General features: G+C 33.9%; 1 long non-coding RNA gene across 1 annotated transcript in view; it reads left to right on the plus strand.

The window, feature by feature from the left end:
- Nucleotides 1–20,498, plus strand: part of LOC117979080 (uncharacterized) — a 1,348,572-nt gene that overhangs the window by 1,216,563 nt on the left and 111,511 nt on the right. The window contains exon 11 of the long non-coding RNA XR_004669720.3: nt 427–477. This is a non-coding gene — a long non-coding RNA (uncharacterized LOC117979080). The remainder of the gene's footprint in view (nt 1–426; nt 478–20,498) is intronic.

Raw genomic sequence — 20,498 nt, forward strand, 5'->3', positions numbered from 1 at the left:
CTACAATTGTGTTTTCTTTTGAAGCATTATCTTATTCATAAACAAAACCAAGTATAATATAATGTACTTTACTCTTATTCTTTTCTATTGATTATGATTTTAAGTCAAAATAAGGGCCATGTCTACTCATAGCCCATTAGAGAAGAGAATGTTGTGTGACTCCAGGGTCTGACACTTATTAGTTCTTGAAAAATTGGTCAATTTCCTTCAACTCCAGGAGCCTCGCCTTTTTCACTTGTAAAATGAGGATAATAAAATGTAACTCACAAAATTGTTAGGAGGAAATGCAGTATGAAATGTAAAGTTATAGAAGTTCTTAACTCACGAATAAGGGTCACTCAGATAACATTAACTTACTTCCTTGTCAATTTTTGGATTTCCTTTGACTTTGTTCAAACTGATTTTAGGTCTTCTTCCTCTCTGCAGGACAGTGAGCTGGACAACATTGCTTCATTATTTCAGCTGCTTGTGAAGGAGGTAAGTTAAAAGCCTTCCAGGCTTGGTTGCTTTCTCTACAAGGAGCCTGCTTACTCCTTCTTAGTGGGAAGTCTGTTTCGTGGGTCAATAATGGATTCTGTTTTCCTGGAGTTTAGTCAATTGCCACAGGTGCGGGCAGTTTGGACCTTGATGTCAGTGCTTTTATGCTCTGATTCTAGCTGGTGAGCTTGCCTGTTTCTTACTTTGTAATCTTAGATTGTGGAGTTAAGAGATACACATATATCTAGGAGGCTCATGAAAACACTCATGCTTATTTGTGACCAGTTGGTAGTACACGACAGACATTTCTCCAGCCCCCACAAGTATCAAGACACTAGGGAGCTGCATGGGTCCTTACAAAATCTTCTTACCCAGCTCGACCCAGAAAAGCATGTTGCTTACTTGTCTTGCCGCTCTACGTCTTCTGCTAAACCCTCTAAGTAGCCAGTGGTTTGCTAGTTTCATGCAGCAGCGTTCATGTGTTCTCAAGGAATCTGAGAGTCCATGATCAATGCCACTAGCCCAACCCCAGGTAAGATATTGTCTATTGACTTTCCAGTCCCATTTCAAAAAACACATGTATGGTTGTCCTTTGTGCAGAACCTTGTTGGGGAGTACTGGAATTATTCACTAATTGGAAGAGTCAATGAAATTGTCCCAAGGAATGAAATTAATTAGGGTCATTTTTAGTTACTGCATTTCTGAAGCATGTCACCTTCTTTAATATGAAGGAGGTGAAATGTGATATGATGTCACATTCTTTAATATATCCCCATGACATAATTTCTCCAAGCCTTAATTCTGCACTGTCAACTGGCTCTTGCAATGTGTGTGGCTTTTCCAGCATTCACCTCCTGCAGCACCCATGGCTTCCTCAGTGCCCAGTGTCTGCAACATGGGCAAAGTTCCAGCGCCAGGCTCTCATAGTGTGTGCAGTTTCTCTAGTGATCAGCATCTGCAGTGCTCAGCAGCCACAAGCTCCTAGTGGCCAGAAGCTGTTATCAGAAATCCAGATGACCAACCATACTGGTTTGCTCAAGACTGCGGGTGTTTGTGGCGTATGGGACTTTATACTTTAAAAATAGGCATTTTTGGACAAGCCAGGACAAGTTAGTCACCCTATGGAAAGCACTCCTGCCCTTGGTAGTTTAGTAACTTGTGGTGAGACAGGGATACCCCGTCCCCCACACCTTGAAACCTTCCCTAGAACCCTAGAAAACATGTTTAATTTCTGCTAGCACAGTGACTTTTCTGCTATATAGTGGGCCTTGTTTATGACCTCCAGACTTTGGGGTTGGGGGCGCAGTTTCCTCCTTGGGCACACTATCTCAGCCCAAGATACAGTGATGGCTTCTTATGTCTGCTAGCCCCACACTGCTTAGGGTTCTCCTTACTTCTTCTAGCCAATACCTCATTACTCCAGTTTCCTATTATGGTTAAAAACACTTTGTATGAAATCTTCTCTGTTCAAACTTCTGTTTCGTTTCTGTTCACTGTTTGTGCCCTGACTGATACAGATAGTATATTCATTTTTCCCTTGCTGTATTGAAGAATACTTGGCAAATAAAAATTGTATATATTTAATGTATACAATGTTTTGCTATTTTATATATAAATATATTATTAAATGGTTATAACAATCAAGCTAATTAACATATTCATTCACCTCATATAGTTAGGAATTTGGGTGCATCAAAATCACTTTTTAACTAGCACTGAGAACATTTCCTGGCACATAAGAGGTGCCAAATACACATTTCTAACTAAATATATTAACCTGTATAAGATGTTTGTATCAAGTTTACCCATACCTCTCACATAATTGGACAATAAGAATACATTTAAAAAATTGCATGAAAATATAGAACTTTTTGTAATCAGATGATATTACACTAAACAGAAGAATATAAAAAAACAAGAGTCGTGCATTATTTTTTTCCATCTTGTTACATTTCAGGTGATAAAATTTTTGTCAGAATCTGAGACAATAAAATATCCTGCTTAAATATTGCAGGGTGGGGGGGAATAAAGACTTTTAAAAATGTACAGTTGTTGACCTAATACGTTGGGCGATAAAATGAAGTATAAGTTTCCTAACTGTTAGAACTTATAGCCTTCTTGATGTAGATCAGGTTCACAAGAGCTTAAATAGGACTTGGCATTATCAAACCTTAAGGCTTAAATTTAGGACTTGGAGCATCATCAGAGTGAGGACTAATAACAATATCACCTCATGGTCGTCAGAATAGGAAACATCACTCTAACAGTTTAAGTCTTAGAATATTGTCACAGAAATAGGTTATACTGCTCAAGGAAATTTAATGTTCCCATTGAAGTATTAAGTTGGTGCAAAAGTTATTGTGGTTCTTGCCATTAAAAGTAATGTCAAAAATCACAATTATGTTTGCACCAACCTAATATTTGCTACATGGAGAATACAGTAACTCCTTCAGCACTCATATAGACCTTGCATTCCTTAACAGAGTAATACATTGGTTTGTCCTCAGGATTTATGATAGAGGATACCCTTTTTTAAGATATTGTAAAAGTGTGCCGTTTATTTTGAGAACCTCTTTTGGTTTACAACCATATTCATGTTCTCTCTTCTTGTATTTTAGTCTATGCTTCTTTTCTCATCATCTATTTCCTGTCTCAGATGTTGCCATCTTTTGTTGCCTGATGGCTTGAAACCATTGTTTCCTTAGTTTTGTCCAGTTTTTTTTTCTTTTTTGTATCAAGTAGGAAGGTAAATCTGATCTCTATTCTTCAACCTTATCCAGAAGCTACTCAAAACTTTGTCTATTATTATATTATTGGGGGAACTGAACTAGAGGTGTGATTTTTAATTTATTAAAATGTATTCATTTTAAGCCACACTTTCACAGATATGTAGCAATGCAGTACAACACACATGGCTAGTGACCCAGGATGCAAATCAGTTACAAGGTTTGGTTAGTGAAAGATTTTTCCAAGGTAGTTTAAAAAGAGTGTACTGGTGCTAAATATGTGTGTAGGTAAATATGCACTGAAGTTTCGAATGCCCAGCTCAAGAGGGCCTTGCAGTCCCTATTAGATGAGTAAACAACTCAGCTCAGCCTTGAGACTTGTGAAGCTCAGCATCATGTTTTCAGGAGTTTCTTGTTTGGTATGAATCAGACTTTCTTGTCCTATCTTAGAAATCAAAGAAAGTCGGGTGCTGGGGGGAGGAACCTGCTTGTCTTCCTATGTTCTTTATTTGTCAGGAATTGTATGGACAGTGTAATGTTGATAGAAAATTAGTTATAGTGACAGTATTGAGATAAGACTAAACAGCTAAAAAAAACAGCAAGATCTCTAGTGGCTTGAAAGATTTAAAGAAGTTTTGCTTTATTATTTTAATATTGAGGACTCACTGAAATCATCTAAAGACAGTAATTAAAACATCTGACTTGTATTTTGAAAGATAAATTTGGCAGCAATCTTTTTAAGCATTGCACTTTTCCAAGAGAAAATGAAACATGTTGAAGTTACTTTTATTCTGTGTATTAGTCCGTTTTCACACTGCTAATAAAGACATACCAGAGACTGGGCAATTTACAAAAGAAAGAAGTTTATTGACTTACTGTTCCACGTTGCTGGGGAAGCTTCACAATCACGGCAGAAGGCAAGGAGCAGCAAGTCACGTCTTACATGGGTGGCAGCAGGCAAAGAGAGCTTGTGCAGGAAAATTCCCCCTTGTAAAAACCATCAGATTTCTTGAGACTTACTCACCATCATGAGCACAGGAAAGACCTGCCCCCATGATTCAGTTACCTCCCATCAGGTCCCTTTCACAGCACACAGGAACTCAAGGTGAGATTTAGGTGGGGACACAGCCAAACCGTATCATTCTGGAAAAAAAAAACAAAAAACAAAAATATAAACATCATAAGTCTTAGCAAACCAATCTTTGTAAACAAAGACATTTGAGGTTAGGTGCAGTGGCTCATGTCTGCAATCCCAGTGTTTTGGGAGGCCAAGGTGGGATGGGAAGATCATTTGAGGCCAGGAGTTCAAGACCAGCCTGGCAGTAAAGTGAGACCTTCATCTATTAAAAAAAAAAGCATTTGATAAATACTTCTGCTCATGTGTTTAGAAATGTTTTTCACTGTATAGGTATGTTTTTAAAGAAATGTCACAAATGGCATGCACTGCAAGACAGTATTCTCTTTCTGGCCTGAATTCTTCCCAAGTTCACAGCTATAGTATGGCATTTGATTTGCAAAGTTTTCAAATGTGCTTTCCTAACTGTGGCTAGTTTTCAAGTGGCAAACAAACATGAGTGAAGCAACAGCAATAATAATAATAACAACAACAATAGATTTTGAGAATTCAAAGTTGTATTTTTTAAATTTCGCTATCAGAAAATGAATTGGTAGAAGGTTATTAGGGAGTGAGTACTAAGAACTATATTATCAAGGCCTAAGTTAATTCCATTTAAAATGTTATACTTTCTAAGAGACAGGATGCTTCTGAGAAATAATTTGTATGTATATAAATGGTGTTGAACTCATAAATCATTTGACTTTAATTTCAGTTCATGAAATGTGATAGAATCCTTAGTCTACCCGGTATATGGCTGTGCTTATCGTATCCATATGTTTGGGGAACATTCTGTATTCATCATATATTACCACACAGGATTCTTCCAGGGAAGAATGATTCATGCATAAGAAATAATGTGATAGCTATTTCCACAGGGGAAGGGAAAATTTGGCAAACTAAACCAAGATACTGCATTCAGACTTATGTTCTTTCTAATTAAATTTGAAATAGGAAATTTTATTCTTTTACTTTTTCACCTTTACTTTCTGGATCTCCTTTAGGAAAGGAAAGTGGACATACAGGACTTAGCATCTGATAATTTTGGAATTAGATTTCTACTCTGTAACCTTGACAAGTCACTTAATCTAATTTTATATAATCATTTTTGTACAAATTAAGAATCATAATTATCAGCAATAGCTGTTTTGTGAAGTAAAGCAGATAATAATATAACAATTGCCTAACATGTCTTATAATAGATTTCAAAATATGTGGTTGGATTATATTCCACTTGAATCTTAGGTATAATTAGGTCTAAAATATTAGTTTTACAAACTGTTAATTTTTTAAATTTAGATTTCTGAGGTATTTTGCTCCTCAGTAACAATAGGACAGAATAATGGGTGTGAAAATGATTTGAGGAAACCTATACATAACATATATCGTACATACCACATTATACTAGGTGTGTTTTAAGCTCCACCCTTATAATTACTAAAATAAAATGATAAGAAAAACTATAATAATATAATAATAATTGTTTTACAAGAATTTAGGGAGAGAATTCAGGCATGAATGCACACATTTTTATACCAGTTTTCCTAGGAGGAAATATGGGTTGGTTCTTTGGCAAATAATAGTAATAATACTTTACATTCTTAGAGCTCCAACTGTCTTAAGAGCTTCCTGCACTGTGCTGAAGAAAGATCAAGAGATGTCATCTGAGGTGAAGTTTTTGAAGGAAGAATGGTTTTTCAATTATGAAAGGGGAGAGCTACAAAAGGTCACAGAATGCAACAAGCAAGGATAGATGTAAAGCTGTGAGAGATAATGACATTTTAGGAAAACTGTAATCAGTTTTACAGCATTGTTTTCATTCAAAAAATACTCTTCAGATTATTCTATAATCTAGGCATTCCAGTAGGCAACATCATAGGACGTCATAGTTAATGTGTGGTTAAGAACTAAAGCATAAAAGTGGTTACCCACCCCCTAACAAACTGAAGTGTCTGTAACTGTATCTATATTGATCCAGATATTTTAAAATTAATTTCAGTTCATCTTTCTTTCTCTAGTAATTGCAACTATTTGTAAAAATTGCTACTTTGATAAAGGATGTGGTCACAGGTATTTTTCTTATTAAAATGAGACCTTTTTTGTCAGTTCTCACAATGGAAGTAGTATGCACCTATAATCCACAAGTTTTCATGTAATATTTTTATTATTATTCAGTTCAAAACATTTTTCAATTTACATTTTGATTTCTTATTTTACCAATCAGAAGTTCATTCCCTTATTTCCCAGTGGCTAGACATTTTATAGTTATCTTTGTATTATTGATTTCTAGTTTATTTTGGACTGATCAGAAAATACATTTTCCTGGATAAAAATATATGGTATTTATCGTTTAAAATAGGTTAAGTCTTTATAGCCTGGCATATAGTTAATTTTGGTAAATTTTAATGAATGTCTTTAAATAATAAGCATTCTATAGTTATTGGGCACAGTGTTCTCTATGTGGCAATTAGGATAAGTATCTTAATCTTTTATTGTTCAGATAATATATAACTTTTTAAAATTCATATCTTAAATCTTTTATTTTTCAGATAATATATAACTTTTTTTAATTCAATATGCCCAGAAGTTCTTTTGCATGCCATCTTTCCTTTATTTCCTAAAGGACTTGAAAGAAATTTTGTAACCATTTACCTATATTAAAATTCTTTTTTCTAATACCTAGCATTACTTCAGTTGTCAGACTAGCCCTGACTGGTATGACAATAAGGTAATAACAGTGGAACATTTCTATATGTGTTCAAGAGTAGATGTAAACTGAAGGAAGTTTGTCAGGACAGAAAGAGATTTATGCTGAATACCCCTTTCATAATTTTATTATCTTTTTTTTTTATTATACTTTAAGTTTTAGGGTACATGTGCACATTGTGCAGGTTAGTTACATATGTATACATGTGCCATGCTGGTGCGCTGCACCCACTAACTCGTCATCTAGCATTAGGTATATCTCCCAATGCTATCCCTCCCCCCTCCCCCCACCCCACCACAGTCCCCAGAGTGTGATATTCCCCTTCCTGTGTCCATGTGATCTCATTGTTCAATTCCCACCTATGAGTGAGAATATGCGGTGTTTGGTTTTTTGTTCTTGCGATAGTTTACTGAGAATGATGATTTCCAATTTCATCCATGTCCCTACAAAGGACATGAACTCATCATTTTTTATGGCTGCATAGTATTCCATGGTGTATATGTGCCACATTTTCTTAATCCAGTCTATCATTGTTGGACATTTGGGTTGGTTCTAAGTCTTTGCTATTGTGAATAGTGCCGCAATAAACATACGTGTGCATGTGTCTTTATAGCAGCATGATTTATAGTCCTTTGGGTATATACCCAGTAATGGGATGGCTGGGTCAAATGGTATTTCTAGTTCTAGATCCCTGAGGAATCGCCACACTGACTTCCACAATGGTTGAACTAGTTTACAGTCCCACCAACAGTGTAAAAGTGTTCCTATTTCTCCACATCCTCTCCAGCACCTGTTGTTTCCTGACTTTTTAATGATTGCCATTCTAACTGGTGTGAGATGGTATCTCATTGTGGTTTTGATTTGCATTTCTCTGATGGCCAGTGATGATGAGCATTTTTTCATGTGTTTTTTGGCTGCATAAATATCTTCTTTTGAGAAGTGTCTGTTCATGTCATTGGCCCACTTTTTGATGGGGTTGTTTGTTTTTTTCTTGTAAATTTGTTTGAGTTCATTGTAGATTCTGGATATTAGCCCTTTTAAATATAAATAAATTACAATTTTGAATACAGTAAGCCTAAATTATAATATCTATACATTTAATAAAACCACCTTAGTTAAAATGAAAAACTAGGTTGTAAGAAAAAGATTTCTGGCAATGTGAGTTATTATTAGCATTTATCATAATTTCTGATAAGATGGCAAACTGCTTTCAATAAATAAAGTAAGAGATAAATTTCTATAGAAATGTGTATGTCCAACAACATTACATACAATGTTACAGGCTGTTGAAATTGCATGAATGTAATCATTCTGACAAATTTTTAGTTGAATATTACACTATCAAATGTAGTACTGTGATATTTTTATGTATTTGTTCACAAACTATTTACTTTGTGATTTGCCTGAGCATATACATTATAGTAAAGTAAAAATTCAATATTTGCCTTTCAGATTATATATTATTTAAGGGTAAAATTATATGATGTCTGTATGTTATGCATTTTAGCGAATTAAAAATAGGTAAAGCAAATTTTTTTAAAATATTAATTGGCCAATCTAAGTGACAAGCATATGAGTATGCAAAACACTACTCTTTTATTTCTACATGATAAACATTTTTCAAAATGCAAAGAAAGAAAAAAGTAATTAATTTTATTTTAAAGTACCCGTCACAATTATCACAATTTTTAAATTGCAATTCCTCATTAGATATTTTAAAACATGTAAAATCATTCATGTTTACTCTTCAAGTGATATAGAAAGTTGCAATAATTTATCTTGAGATTTTGAAAACAAAGACAGTAAAACCCGAGAGTCTTGTTGGGGTTTTATAAAACCAGGTGTTTTAATTGATTATTTTATTACTAATCAAAGACCTGACTACATATATATAGAACACTGTAAGTAGTCATATGAGCTACCATTTATTAGTAATTTTTCTGTGCCAAACACTATTCTTAGGTATACTACAAGTATCAAATTGTTTAGTATTCACAGCTAGGTCTTGAGGAAAAACGGTATCATTACCTCCGTCTTACAGATGACAAAACTGAGGATCAGAGCGTTTAGGCTGTTTCTTGGAGATTGCGTGCACAATAACGGCAGAGTACCCTTACCTGCCACACTGCTACCAAACAGTAAACAAAATATTATTCTAATATGCACATCCTTGCTAACAATATGGAACAATGTGAGAAAACTCTGTCTAAATATAATAATTATTGGTCCCATTTTAATTGTACCTTGATATAATTATGTATTCAATGACTAAAATATACGTTTCAGACATATTTAAATAAATTGTTTTACTTTTTGCTACAAATACAGCAGTAATATTGTAAATGAAGATTTTTCCAAATGATGCTTTAGTTAAAACCCTGTTGCCAATGCATCTTTCAAAAATAGAGCATAGAAACAATACTGACCATCACAGAAATATTCCATTAACCATATAGGATTAGGGAATCTATAAAGAACTTCTTTTTAAATGACAAATAACACTAGAATTTTACTTTAGTTATAGCTGTACTAGTAAATGCTATCTCTAATAAAATTTGTTTTAGTTAACCATTTAATAAAATTTATGTCATTTATTTTGGATTTATTTTCAGTTCTTCACAATTGATATTTTAATACCTCAAACATCTTATTAAAGAAATTTATAAATAAGAGATTACAAATTTATGGTCTTAAGGCAGAATCTGTCGAGCAGATACGTAGTATTGGCCTATATAGGTTTTTTTTTTTTTTTTTTTACTTCAACATTTATTTTAAATTCCAGAGTACATGTGCAGGAAGTGCAGGTTTGTTACACAGGTGAAGGTGTACCATGGTGGTTTGCTGCACAGATCAACCCATCACCTGGGTATTAAGCCCAGCATCCATCAGCTATTCTTCCTGATTCTCTCCCTCCCCCCACCCCTGCCCCAATAGGCCCCACTGTGTGTTTTTCCCTGCCATGTGTCCAAGTGTTCTCATGGTTCAACTCCCACTTATAAGTAAGAACATATGGTGTTTGGTTTTCTGTTCTTGCATTAGTTTGCTGAGGATAATGGCTTCCAGCTCCATCCATATCCCTGCCAAAAACATGATCTCATTCCTTTTCATGGCTGCATAGTATTCCATGGTGCATATGTAACATATTTTCTTTATCTATTCTATCATTGATGTGCATTTGGGTTGATTCCGTGTCTTAGCTATTGTAAATAGTGCTGCAATGAACATATACGTGCATGTATCTTTGTAATAGAACGATTTATATTCGTTTGGGTATATACCCAATAATGGGATTACTGGTTCAAATGGTATTTCTTTTTCTAGGTCTTTGAGGAATCGCCACACTGTCTTCCACAATGGTTGAACTAATTTATGCTCCCACCAACAGTGTAAAAGCATTCCTTTTTCTCCACAACCTTGCCAGCATCTGTTGTTTTAGAATTTTTAGTAATCACCATTCTGACTGGCATGAGATGGTATCTCATTAGTGGTTTTGATTTGCATTTCCCTAATGATTAGTGATGTTTAGCTTTTGAGAAGTTTCTGTTCATGTCCTTTGCTCACTTTTTAATGGGGTTGTGTGTTTTTTTCCTGTAAATTTGTTTAAGTATACTCTGAATATTAGATCTTTGTCAGATGAATAGATTGCTAAAATTTTCTCTCATTCTGTAGGTTGTCCGTTCACTCTGAGGATAGCTTATTTTGCTGTGCAGAAGCTCTTTAGTTTAATTAGATCCCATTTGTCAATTGTTTCTTTTGTTGCAATTACTTTTGATGTTTTTGTTATGAAATCTTTGCCCATGTCTATGTCCTGAATAATATTGCCTAGATTTTCTTACAGGGTTTTTATAGTTTTGGGTTTTACATTTAAGTTTTTAATCCATCTTGAGTTAATTTCTGTATAAGGTGTAAGGAAGAGTTCTAGTTTCATTGTTCTGCATATGACTAGCCAGTTATCCCAACACTGTTTATTAAATAGGGAATCCTTTTCCCATTGCTTGTTTTTGTCAGTTTTGTTGAAAATCAGATTGTTGTAGGTGTGTAGTCTTATTTCTGAGTTCTTATTCTGTTCCATTGGTCTATATGTCTGTTTTTGTACCAGTACCATGCTGTTTTGGTTACTGTATCCTTGTAGCATAGTTTGAAGTCAGGTAGCATGATACCTCCAGCTTTGTACTTTTGCTTAGCATTTTCTTGGCTATTCTGGCTCTTTATGGGTTCCATATGAATTTTAAAATAATTTCTTCTAGTTCTGCAAAAATGTCAATGGTAGTTTAATGGAAAAAGCAATGAATCTGTAAATTACTCTGGGTAGTATGGCCATTTCCACAATGTTGATGCTTCCTATCCATGAGCATGGAATATTTTTCCATTTTTTTGTGTCCTCTCTGACTTCCTTGAGCAGTAGCTTGTAATTCTCTTTGAAGAGTTTCTTCACTTCCCTTGTTGGCCATATTTTTAAGTATTTTATTCTTTTTGTAGCAATGGGAGCTCATTCATGATTTGGCTCTCTGCCTGCCTGTTGTTGGTGTATAGAAATGCTAGAGATTTTTGCACATTGATTTTGTATCCTGAGACTGCTGAAGTTGCTTATTAGCTTAAGAAGCTTTTGGGCTGAGACAATGGGGTTTTCTAGATACAGGATCATGTCACCTGCTAACAAAGATATTTTGTCTTCCTTTCTCTGTATTTGAATATCCTTTATTTATTTATCTTGTCTGATTGCCCTGGCCAGAAGTTGCAATATTGTGTTGAGCAGGAGTGCTGAGAGAGGGCATCCTTGTCTTGTGTCAGTTTTCAATGGGACTCCTTCCAGCTTTTGCCCATTCAGTATGATATTGGCTGTGGGTTTGTCATACATGGCTCTTACTATTTTGAGGTATGTTCCTCCAGTACCTAGTTTACTGAGAGTTTTTAACATGAGGCAATGTTGAATTTTATCCAAGGCATTTTCTACATCTATTGAGATAATTATGTGGTTTTTATCTTTAGTTCTGTTTATGTGATGACTTGCGTTTATTGATTTGCATATGTTGAACCAACCTTGCATCCTGGGGATGAAGCCAACTCAATCATGACGGATAAGCTTTTTGATGTGCTGCTGGATTCAGTTTGCCGGTATTTTATTGAGGATTTCTGCACTGATGTTCATTGGGGATATTGGCCTGAAGTTTTCTTTTTGTTGTATGTCTGCCAGGTTTTGGTATCAGGGTGATGCTGGCCTAATACAGTGAGTTAGCAAAGAGATCTTCCTTTTCCATTTTTTGGAGCAGTTTCAGTAGAAACGGTAACAGCTCTTCTTCATACCTCTGGTAGAATTGAGCTGTACATCTATCTAGTCCTGGGCTTTTTTTCAGTTGGTAGGCTATTCATTATTACCTCAGTATCCTAACTCATTATTGGTCAATTTGGAGATTCAATTTCTTCCTGGTTAAGTCTTGGGAAGGTGTATGTGTCCAGGAATTTACAAACAACCATCAGAGAATACTATAAACACCTTATGAATATAAACTAGAAAATCTAGAAGAAATGGCCTGCATAGTTTTTATACTTGCTTGAGTTTTGTTGGAGTTTTAAAATAGAAAGATATTCCATCAAAATAAAAATGTCTTCATCTCTATGAGAAAAATAAAATGTAAAGACTGATAATGATGCAACAGAGCTTTAGACAGAAGCCAATTGGTGTTGTCTGCACAGAAAATATAAAATTTCCAGTTGTCACTAATTTCCAATATCACTTTTCCAAAACCAGGCTCAATATGTTTCCTCATTTTACTATTGGGTTTTCTGTGTTTTATGTATACGGATTATTTATATATTTTTGTATGTACATAACTTTATATAAATTTGTATGAAATATATATGTAATATACTTTTTGCAAATATTATCTATACAGGACTGCCTTTTCATTATTCTCATTTTTATAAACTAAAGATTATCATTTTAATGTATTCTAATTTATCAATGAGATATATTCCTATTTAGAGATGTCAACAAATATTTGCTTTAAGAAAATGTAATTAAAATATAACACAAATAGAGACTTACGCACACATCGCAAATGGAAGTTCAATGGCTCTTCATCAGGTGAGCAATGTGGAATGGCCAGTACCAAGGTCAAGGACTAGGACATTACCTGTACCCATGAGCCCCTTGTGCCTTCTTGTCATTACCTCTTGTTACCCAAACTACAACTATCCTGACCTGTAACACCAGAAATTAGTTTTATTATGTTTTTGAACTATATATAGATATATATATATGTACTCACACAAATGTATATATAACTATATATACGTATATATGTAATATATATTTTGCAAATATTTTCCTTACCGGATTTCCTGTTCATTCTCATTTTTGTGAAAAATATCATTTTAATATATTCCAGTTTACCAATATTTTCCTTTATTGTTAGTGCTTTCTATGTTCTATATAAAAAATTTTACTTACACCAAGTTATAAAGATATTCTTCTTGGTATTTTCAAAAGTTAATTATCTTGTTTTTTAAAATTGAATAAAAAAATCTTTTGGATTTGATTCTGTGTAATATGTCAGGTATAAATCCAAATAATTTTTTATTTTTTGCTGGTGGGTATTATCTAATTGTTTCCATACATTATACTTTAATATGAAATATTTTATTCCACTTATTTCTCACCACAATCCTATATAAGAATGTTATAGTTTCTATTATGTTGGTGCAAAATTTATTGCCGTTTTTGCCATGGCAAAAACGGCAATAAATTTTGCACCAACCTATTTATTGGATATACAAGGACTCAATGGATAAGTGCAGCTTAATGTTATACCCATCTAAAGTTAAATGACTAGTAAGTTAATTTGTTAAAATTTCATTGGTGTGCGCATTTCTTCATAGTTATAAATATTCAGAAAGAAATCATGTAGTAATCATGAAGAAAATAGAACATGAAGAAAAATTCTCCCATGATAATTCTAAATAGCCAACTGACTCTCACATGTGTTTGAGAACAGAATGTATAAAATCTGCTTAGAATTAATTACACTTAAGAATAATCTTCTAGCAGAATCTAGCTAAACTCATGTTGAAGGATTCTGGCAAGTAAATCTCCAAGAATTATGAACTATAAATGGATGAACAGTACAATAAAAACCTCCATAAAATGACAGTTAGGCCCACCCATATAGCAGATATGGGAATTACTAAATAAAATATAAAAATTTATTAGGTTGCTATTATTTAATGAAATAAAATAGAGTATTAAAATGTAAAACCAAGGAATGAGAGTCCACCAAGAAAGATCAGAGAGACTGGTAAATAAATATTAAGGTAGCAAGTAACACTCTAAGAAAAAATATATATATACTTGTGTATGTATATGTGTGTGTGTGTATATATGTATTTAATCATTGACATAAATATAATAAAATTACTCAGAATAAAAAATAGAGGGAAAAGAGATTAATAATAAGGAAAGGCAGCACAATTAATAGAATGAGTTGTCATTAAATATCTAAATAAAATAATAAATGAACAGTGCAGAAAAATTGGATTGAAAAATATTTAAAGATATATTGACACAATATTTTCTAGCATTAATAGATAACATATATCTTCAGATTCTAAAATTTCAAGGACCCACAAATTACATAATTAGTAAACAAAGATCCCTGAATGCTTAATAATAAAAAATGCGAAATACCAAAGCAAATAGATTTTTAAAATACAGATAAAGAACAATAAGCTAGCTACCAAAAAAACAATAATAAGACTGACAGAATAGGTCTCATAATTAACAATATAAAACAGCTTACACTGGTATAATATGTTCAAAGGGATGATCAAAAATGTATCATCCTAAAATTCCATACTGCATGATGGTAAAAACAAATCAATGTCCAAAAAATATAAAACTTAAGAGGGGCCGGGTGCTATGGCTCACACCTGTAATCCCAGACCTTTAGGAAGCTGAGACAGGAGAATCGCTTGAAGCCAAGAGTTTGAGACCAGTCTGGACAAAAGAGATCCCGTCTCTACAAAAAATAAAATACGTATGTAAAAAATATTAGATGAGGAATGACAGGGTGCACCTTTAGTCCTAGCTACTCAGGAAGCTCAGGTGGGAAGATTGCTTGAGCCAGGAGTTTGAGGCTGCAGTGAGCTATGGTTGTGCCACTGCACTCCAGCCTGGGCATCAGATTGAGACCTTGTCTCTTAATTAAAACAAAAACAAAAACAAGGTTAAGAGAATATTTTATCAATAAACACTCATAAAATAACTCCTAAAGGATTTAATTCAAGAAAGAGTTGAAAAGATTCCAAAAATAAATAGTACTACTATTAATAAATAATATCAGTTACAAATGGGCACTTGAAATTAAAGATGCTTAAATTCCTTAAATTGAAATGCAGAGGATAATATTGATTAGTTTAGGTATTATTATTTATTATGTAAGTATTATGTGAACACATGCAAATGTTAGAATATTTGTGCTAAGCACTGAAATACCAGATATGAGTGTATAATTTTCTATCTAGTACAAAGAAAAATGTAATAAATACACTAAAAAGTAAAAATTAAAATAATAAAAAATACAAAACGCAAGAACTAGCCAAATATTAAACACATCAAAATTATTCTTGAGTTAAACATGCCTATTTCAGAGGAAGTGTTGTAATATTGACTTCATTTAATCTATTTGCTGAGTTTATCAAATTTTGGAAAATATTAAAAATTGTCCTTGTAGTTCAGAGAATTATTTGTCTTTAAAATTTCACACACAAGTTAAAATTTTCCCTTTACCTTAGTAATTAGGCATGCACACAATAATTGCTCCAAGTCTGCTCAGGGATATCTATCTCTTTTTGTATATTCTATGTATTTATTACATAGCAGGAAATAGATATTCTCTCAGATTTCCCTTTACCTTGAATGAAATATTTATTTCATAAGATTACTCAGTTCTACTTTTTAACCCATTTATTTTTTATTTTATATCTCTCCTTTTATTTTGGGGAAGAGACATCTTGATATTGGTTGCTTTCAATCTATATTAACACAAGGTCAAATAAAATGCACAAGATGGCATTCAGTGCCTTGAATTTATAGTAAAATCCAACAAGAATCCATCACCTAAAGCCTAAGAGAGTGACAAAATTTATTATCACTCTCTCTCAAACTCCAGCTTTATTTATTTTGTGAGCAGTCTAAAGAAAATAGCACAGTTAATGGGCAATTCGGTGAAGAATCACTTTTCAATTATGCAGGAGACAATTTGTTAGTGTCAGAATCTGGAAGTAGAGCAAGTGCGGTCTGTTCTAAACAATCACTTTCAAAAATTAGATGATGAAAAATTATCATGGTTGCTATTTTAAAATCTTAGCTTACCATATGCCCATTGAGGCTGCACTAGTTTCAGAAGCCAGGGGTGCTGGTTCATGTAACAGAATATAGTCACAAAGAAACACCATGTACCAGATACAACAATCATTCCACTCATAGGTGCTTCACATGCATTCTATCATTTAATCTTCATTTTGAAGATGAAATATTCACAATTGCACCCATTTTTATATACATGGGGAGTAGGAGTCCAAATCAACTTTCATAGTCGAAAAAAACTCAAGTGATGGAGCTAGAATTCAGAAAATCTTTACCTGACTCACAGATTATACCGATGATAGTAAATCATCCTGAGTCTCTGTCTTCAAGGAAGTTGCAATTTAACAGAAGAGATAAAATGAAGATAGGAAGCTTTGCCTAACACAGCTATTGTATTATATATAAATTCAGAAACCATTAAAATATTTTGAATTAACCAGTGAGTTTTTAAAATTTCTTTATTAGGTACAGGAGTACATGTGCAGGTTTATTATATAGGTAATCTCATATCATGGGGAATTGTACAGATTGTCACCTGGGTACTAAACTTAGTACCCAGCAGTTTTTTTTCCGATTGTCTCCCACCTCCCACCTCCCACCTTCCACCCTCCAGTAGGCCTCAGTGTCTGTTGTTCCCCTTTCTGTGTCCATATGTTCTCATCATTTAGCTCTCATTTATAAATAAGAACGTGCAGTATTTAGTTTTCCGTTCATGTGTTAGTTTGCTAAGGATAATGGCCACCATCTCCATTCATTTTCCTGAAAAGGATGTGATCTCATTCTTTTTTTATGGCTGCATAGTATACCATGGTGTTTGTGTACCACATTTTCTTTATCCATTCTACCATTAATATGCATTTAGATTGATTCCATGTCTTTGCCATAGTGACTAGTGCTGCAATGAACACACATGTGCATATGTCTTTATGATAGCACAATTTATATTCCTTTGGGTACATACCCAGTAATGGATTGTTGAGTGGCACGGTATTTTTGTCTTTAGCTGTATGAAGAATCGTCACACTGCTTTCCACAATGGTTGAACTAATGTACACTTACACCAGAAGTGCTCCCTTTTCTCTAACCAGTGAATTTTTGTACAGATGGATTTGGGAATCTGATGTATTTGTTTTCTATTGTTGCTGTAACAAATCTCCACAAATTCAGTTGTTTAAAACAACACAAGTTTATTATATGACAATTCTGCAAGTTAAAATTCAAATATGCACAAGATGGCATTTAGTGCCTTGAATTTATAGTAAAATCCAACAAGAATCCATCACCTAAATCATTGAGCCTTAACTTCCTCATCTGTGAAATGAGAATAACACAGTTACTCAACTACATTGCCATGTGAGTTAAATAAAATCATGTGTGTGAAATCATCTGGCACAAAACACTACCAGGGGCTTACCAGGTTAAAATCAAGGTGTTAGCAGAACTTGTTACTAATGGGAGGCTCTGGGGGAATAATCTGCTTCTAAGATCATTCAGATTGTTGGCATTTGTAGGACAGAGTTTTCTCACTGGCTGTCAACCAGAAATCCTTCTTTGCTTCTAAAAACTGCATGCATTTCTTCTCATATTGTGCATTAGCTCCAATAGGCTTCTCTCTGATCTTTATACAGGTGACCCTAAATCTCAAAGCAGTAACAGTTTGTCCAACCCACTACATGCTTGAAATCCCTCTGACTTCCTTTCCTCTATCATCTCTCTTGCCATTCTCTTTTGCAGCGTCTTTCTCCAGGCAGCCTGAGAAAATATACTTTAAGTGGCTCATGTAATTAGATCAGGTGTGCCTAGATAAGCTAGGGTGATCTTATTTTAAGGTCTGTCACCTTAGTTACATCTGCAAAGTCCCTCTTGCCATGTAACATAACACATTCACATGTTCCAAGATTGGGACTGAGGGACTGAGAATTTGAGGAATAATCAGCCACATGTGCTTAAGACAGCAAATATATATATATATATATATATATATATATATATATATATATATATATATATATATAAGGCAGTGAGCATTGGACGATGTAGGTGATCAAAGACAACTTCTCAGAAAGAATGCCCACTGGATGACATGACTTTGAAATCCAGCCAGTGTACTCATCAACCTCTTTTGTTTACTAATCTTCCTGTTTTTGAAGATGTTTTTCATGAGGTAGTGGGCTGGCTGATGATACCTTGGAATTCATCTGGTTTGGGCCCCTTTGTTTTTGAAGGAGAAAACTTTTCACAGAAGAGTAATGAGTTATTCAAGTTTAAACAAACACTGAATAACTGGCAGATTACTTAATTAAAAAGATTAAAAAATAATACAAAAGGGACACAACATTACAAAAAGGACAGCTGAGCTTCTCTTTGGTCTAGTGTGTTCTAGGAAAGGCCTACATTCTTCCTGAGTCCTCCCTCTTCCTCACATGGTATGGGAGCCTGAGACTTTACAAATTCCTAATGTTGAATCTCTTCTCCCTCCATTTCTCCAAGATGTGAACTTTCCCCCAACTGAGTCCCAAATTGCCTATTGTCTAATCCAATACTGTAGCATCCTTTACTTGGTTACTTCATGGTGATCTTGATGTTTGTTTGTTTGTTTTGTTTGTTTGTTTGTTTTAGAATTATACTACTTCTTTCAAAATGGAATGGCAAACAATTTCAGGGCCTAGGAAATGGTCTTTCTATATTTTGTCATCTGTTTCCTTTACAGCAATGTAAATACCTCCTAACTCCCACAAACAAAGATTATATTACCTTTTTCAGTGAGATTTCTGACCCATCAGATGAGGAGATATTTATTTTGATTTTTATGTGGAATTTTATGGTCCATTTTTTAACTGTTGTCTATGTCAAGTAGAAATGTATATTCTAATATTAAATATGATTTTCCAAAATTAATCACAAAGCACCCTTCCAAGCCTATCTTTTGTTGACAAGGATAAATACATGAAAGTTACAGCCACAGACCAGAGGCAGGAATTTAATTCTTTGTTCATTTACTAGATCAGTGAATTTGGTTAGGTTATTTAATATCATTGAGCCTTAACTTCCTCATCTGTGAAATGAGAATAGCACAGTTATTCAACTACATTGCCATGTGAATTAAATAAAATCATGTATGTGAAAGCATCTGGCACAAAACACTAGCTCAGAGTTCTGGTTCTCTATCCCAGTGCTTCTATTTTAATTCTGTTATGTGTTTTCTAGGAATCTCTGTTGCTGAATTTAAAAGACAAAATGGAAGGCAAACTCTAGATTCTAATTCACAGAGAAAGTGTTAAGAACAATTTATTAATGAAGTTTTGAGAACAATGGTGTAAAGAAAATATTAGGGTAAATTTCAAAACCTTCTTGCAATTTCCCATGTTGTCTTTGTAATTAGATGTGTTCTCAGAATGTAGTTATATGTTTTGTAAATGACTTGTGAATGTCAGCTAATCTTGTTTTAATTAGAGCAAATAAGCCTGATGTGAAGGAAAGTTTTAAACTTTAATGTTGAATTCCTTTCAAGTGTAAAGTGCAGTGAAAAAGTTCCTTTTTTACGTGAGAAAGAAGACAGTATAATGAATTACGGACCTCAAGAGGAAAAAAGCATTTCTTTTATGAAGCAGAAGAAAAATAAATATTTTTAAATAGTAAAAAATTTTTCTTTGAGAAACTGTATAAAGCCAAATTCCAAATTTAAAAGCTTGATGTACAAATCATGATGATTACACTAATTATAAGAGCTAAAATGTACTGAAGATGTTCTGTGTTCTTGACATTGACCAAGAAGGCCTTAATGTTTTCCCTCAGCTTGGACTAAACTTCAGACAGGATTGTAAGCCCTAACCTTTCTTTCCTTAGAGCATTTACTTTAGAAAACCTGTAATTGCAAATTCGTTCTCTGCCCCTTTGAGATGTAAATCTTTTTTTAAAAGCCTCTTCCCAGTTTTACAATTCAGCACTGCCTTTCTCAAGGACCTAGGAGCCTTACCTTTGAAATGCAACTGTCAAGGAAGATAACATAACACCCCTATCTCCTCTTCCTATGGCAGGGTAGGAACCTAACTTCAGCTGGCACCTTGTTTCAAGTTGGATAATCACCTCCTTTCATAAAGACTTGAGAAA

Source organism: Pan paniscus, chromosome 12 (genome assembly GCF_029289425.2).
Source record: "Pan paniscus chromosome 12, NHGRI_mPanPan1-v2.0_pri, whole genome shotgun sequence".
Lineage (NCBI taxonomy): Eukaryota > Metazoa > Chordata > Mammalia > Primates > Hominidae > Pan > Pan paniscus.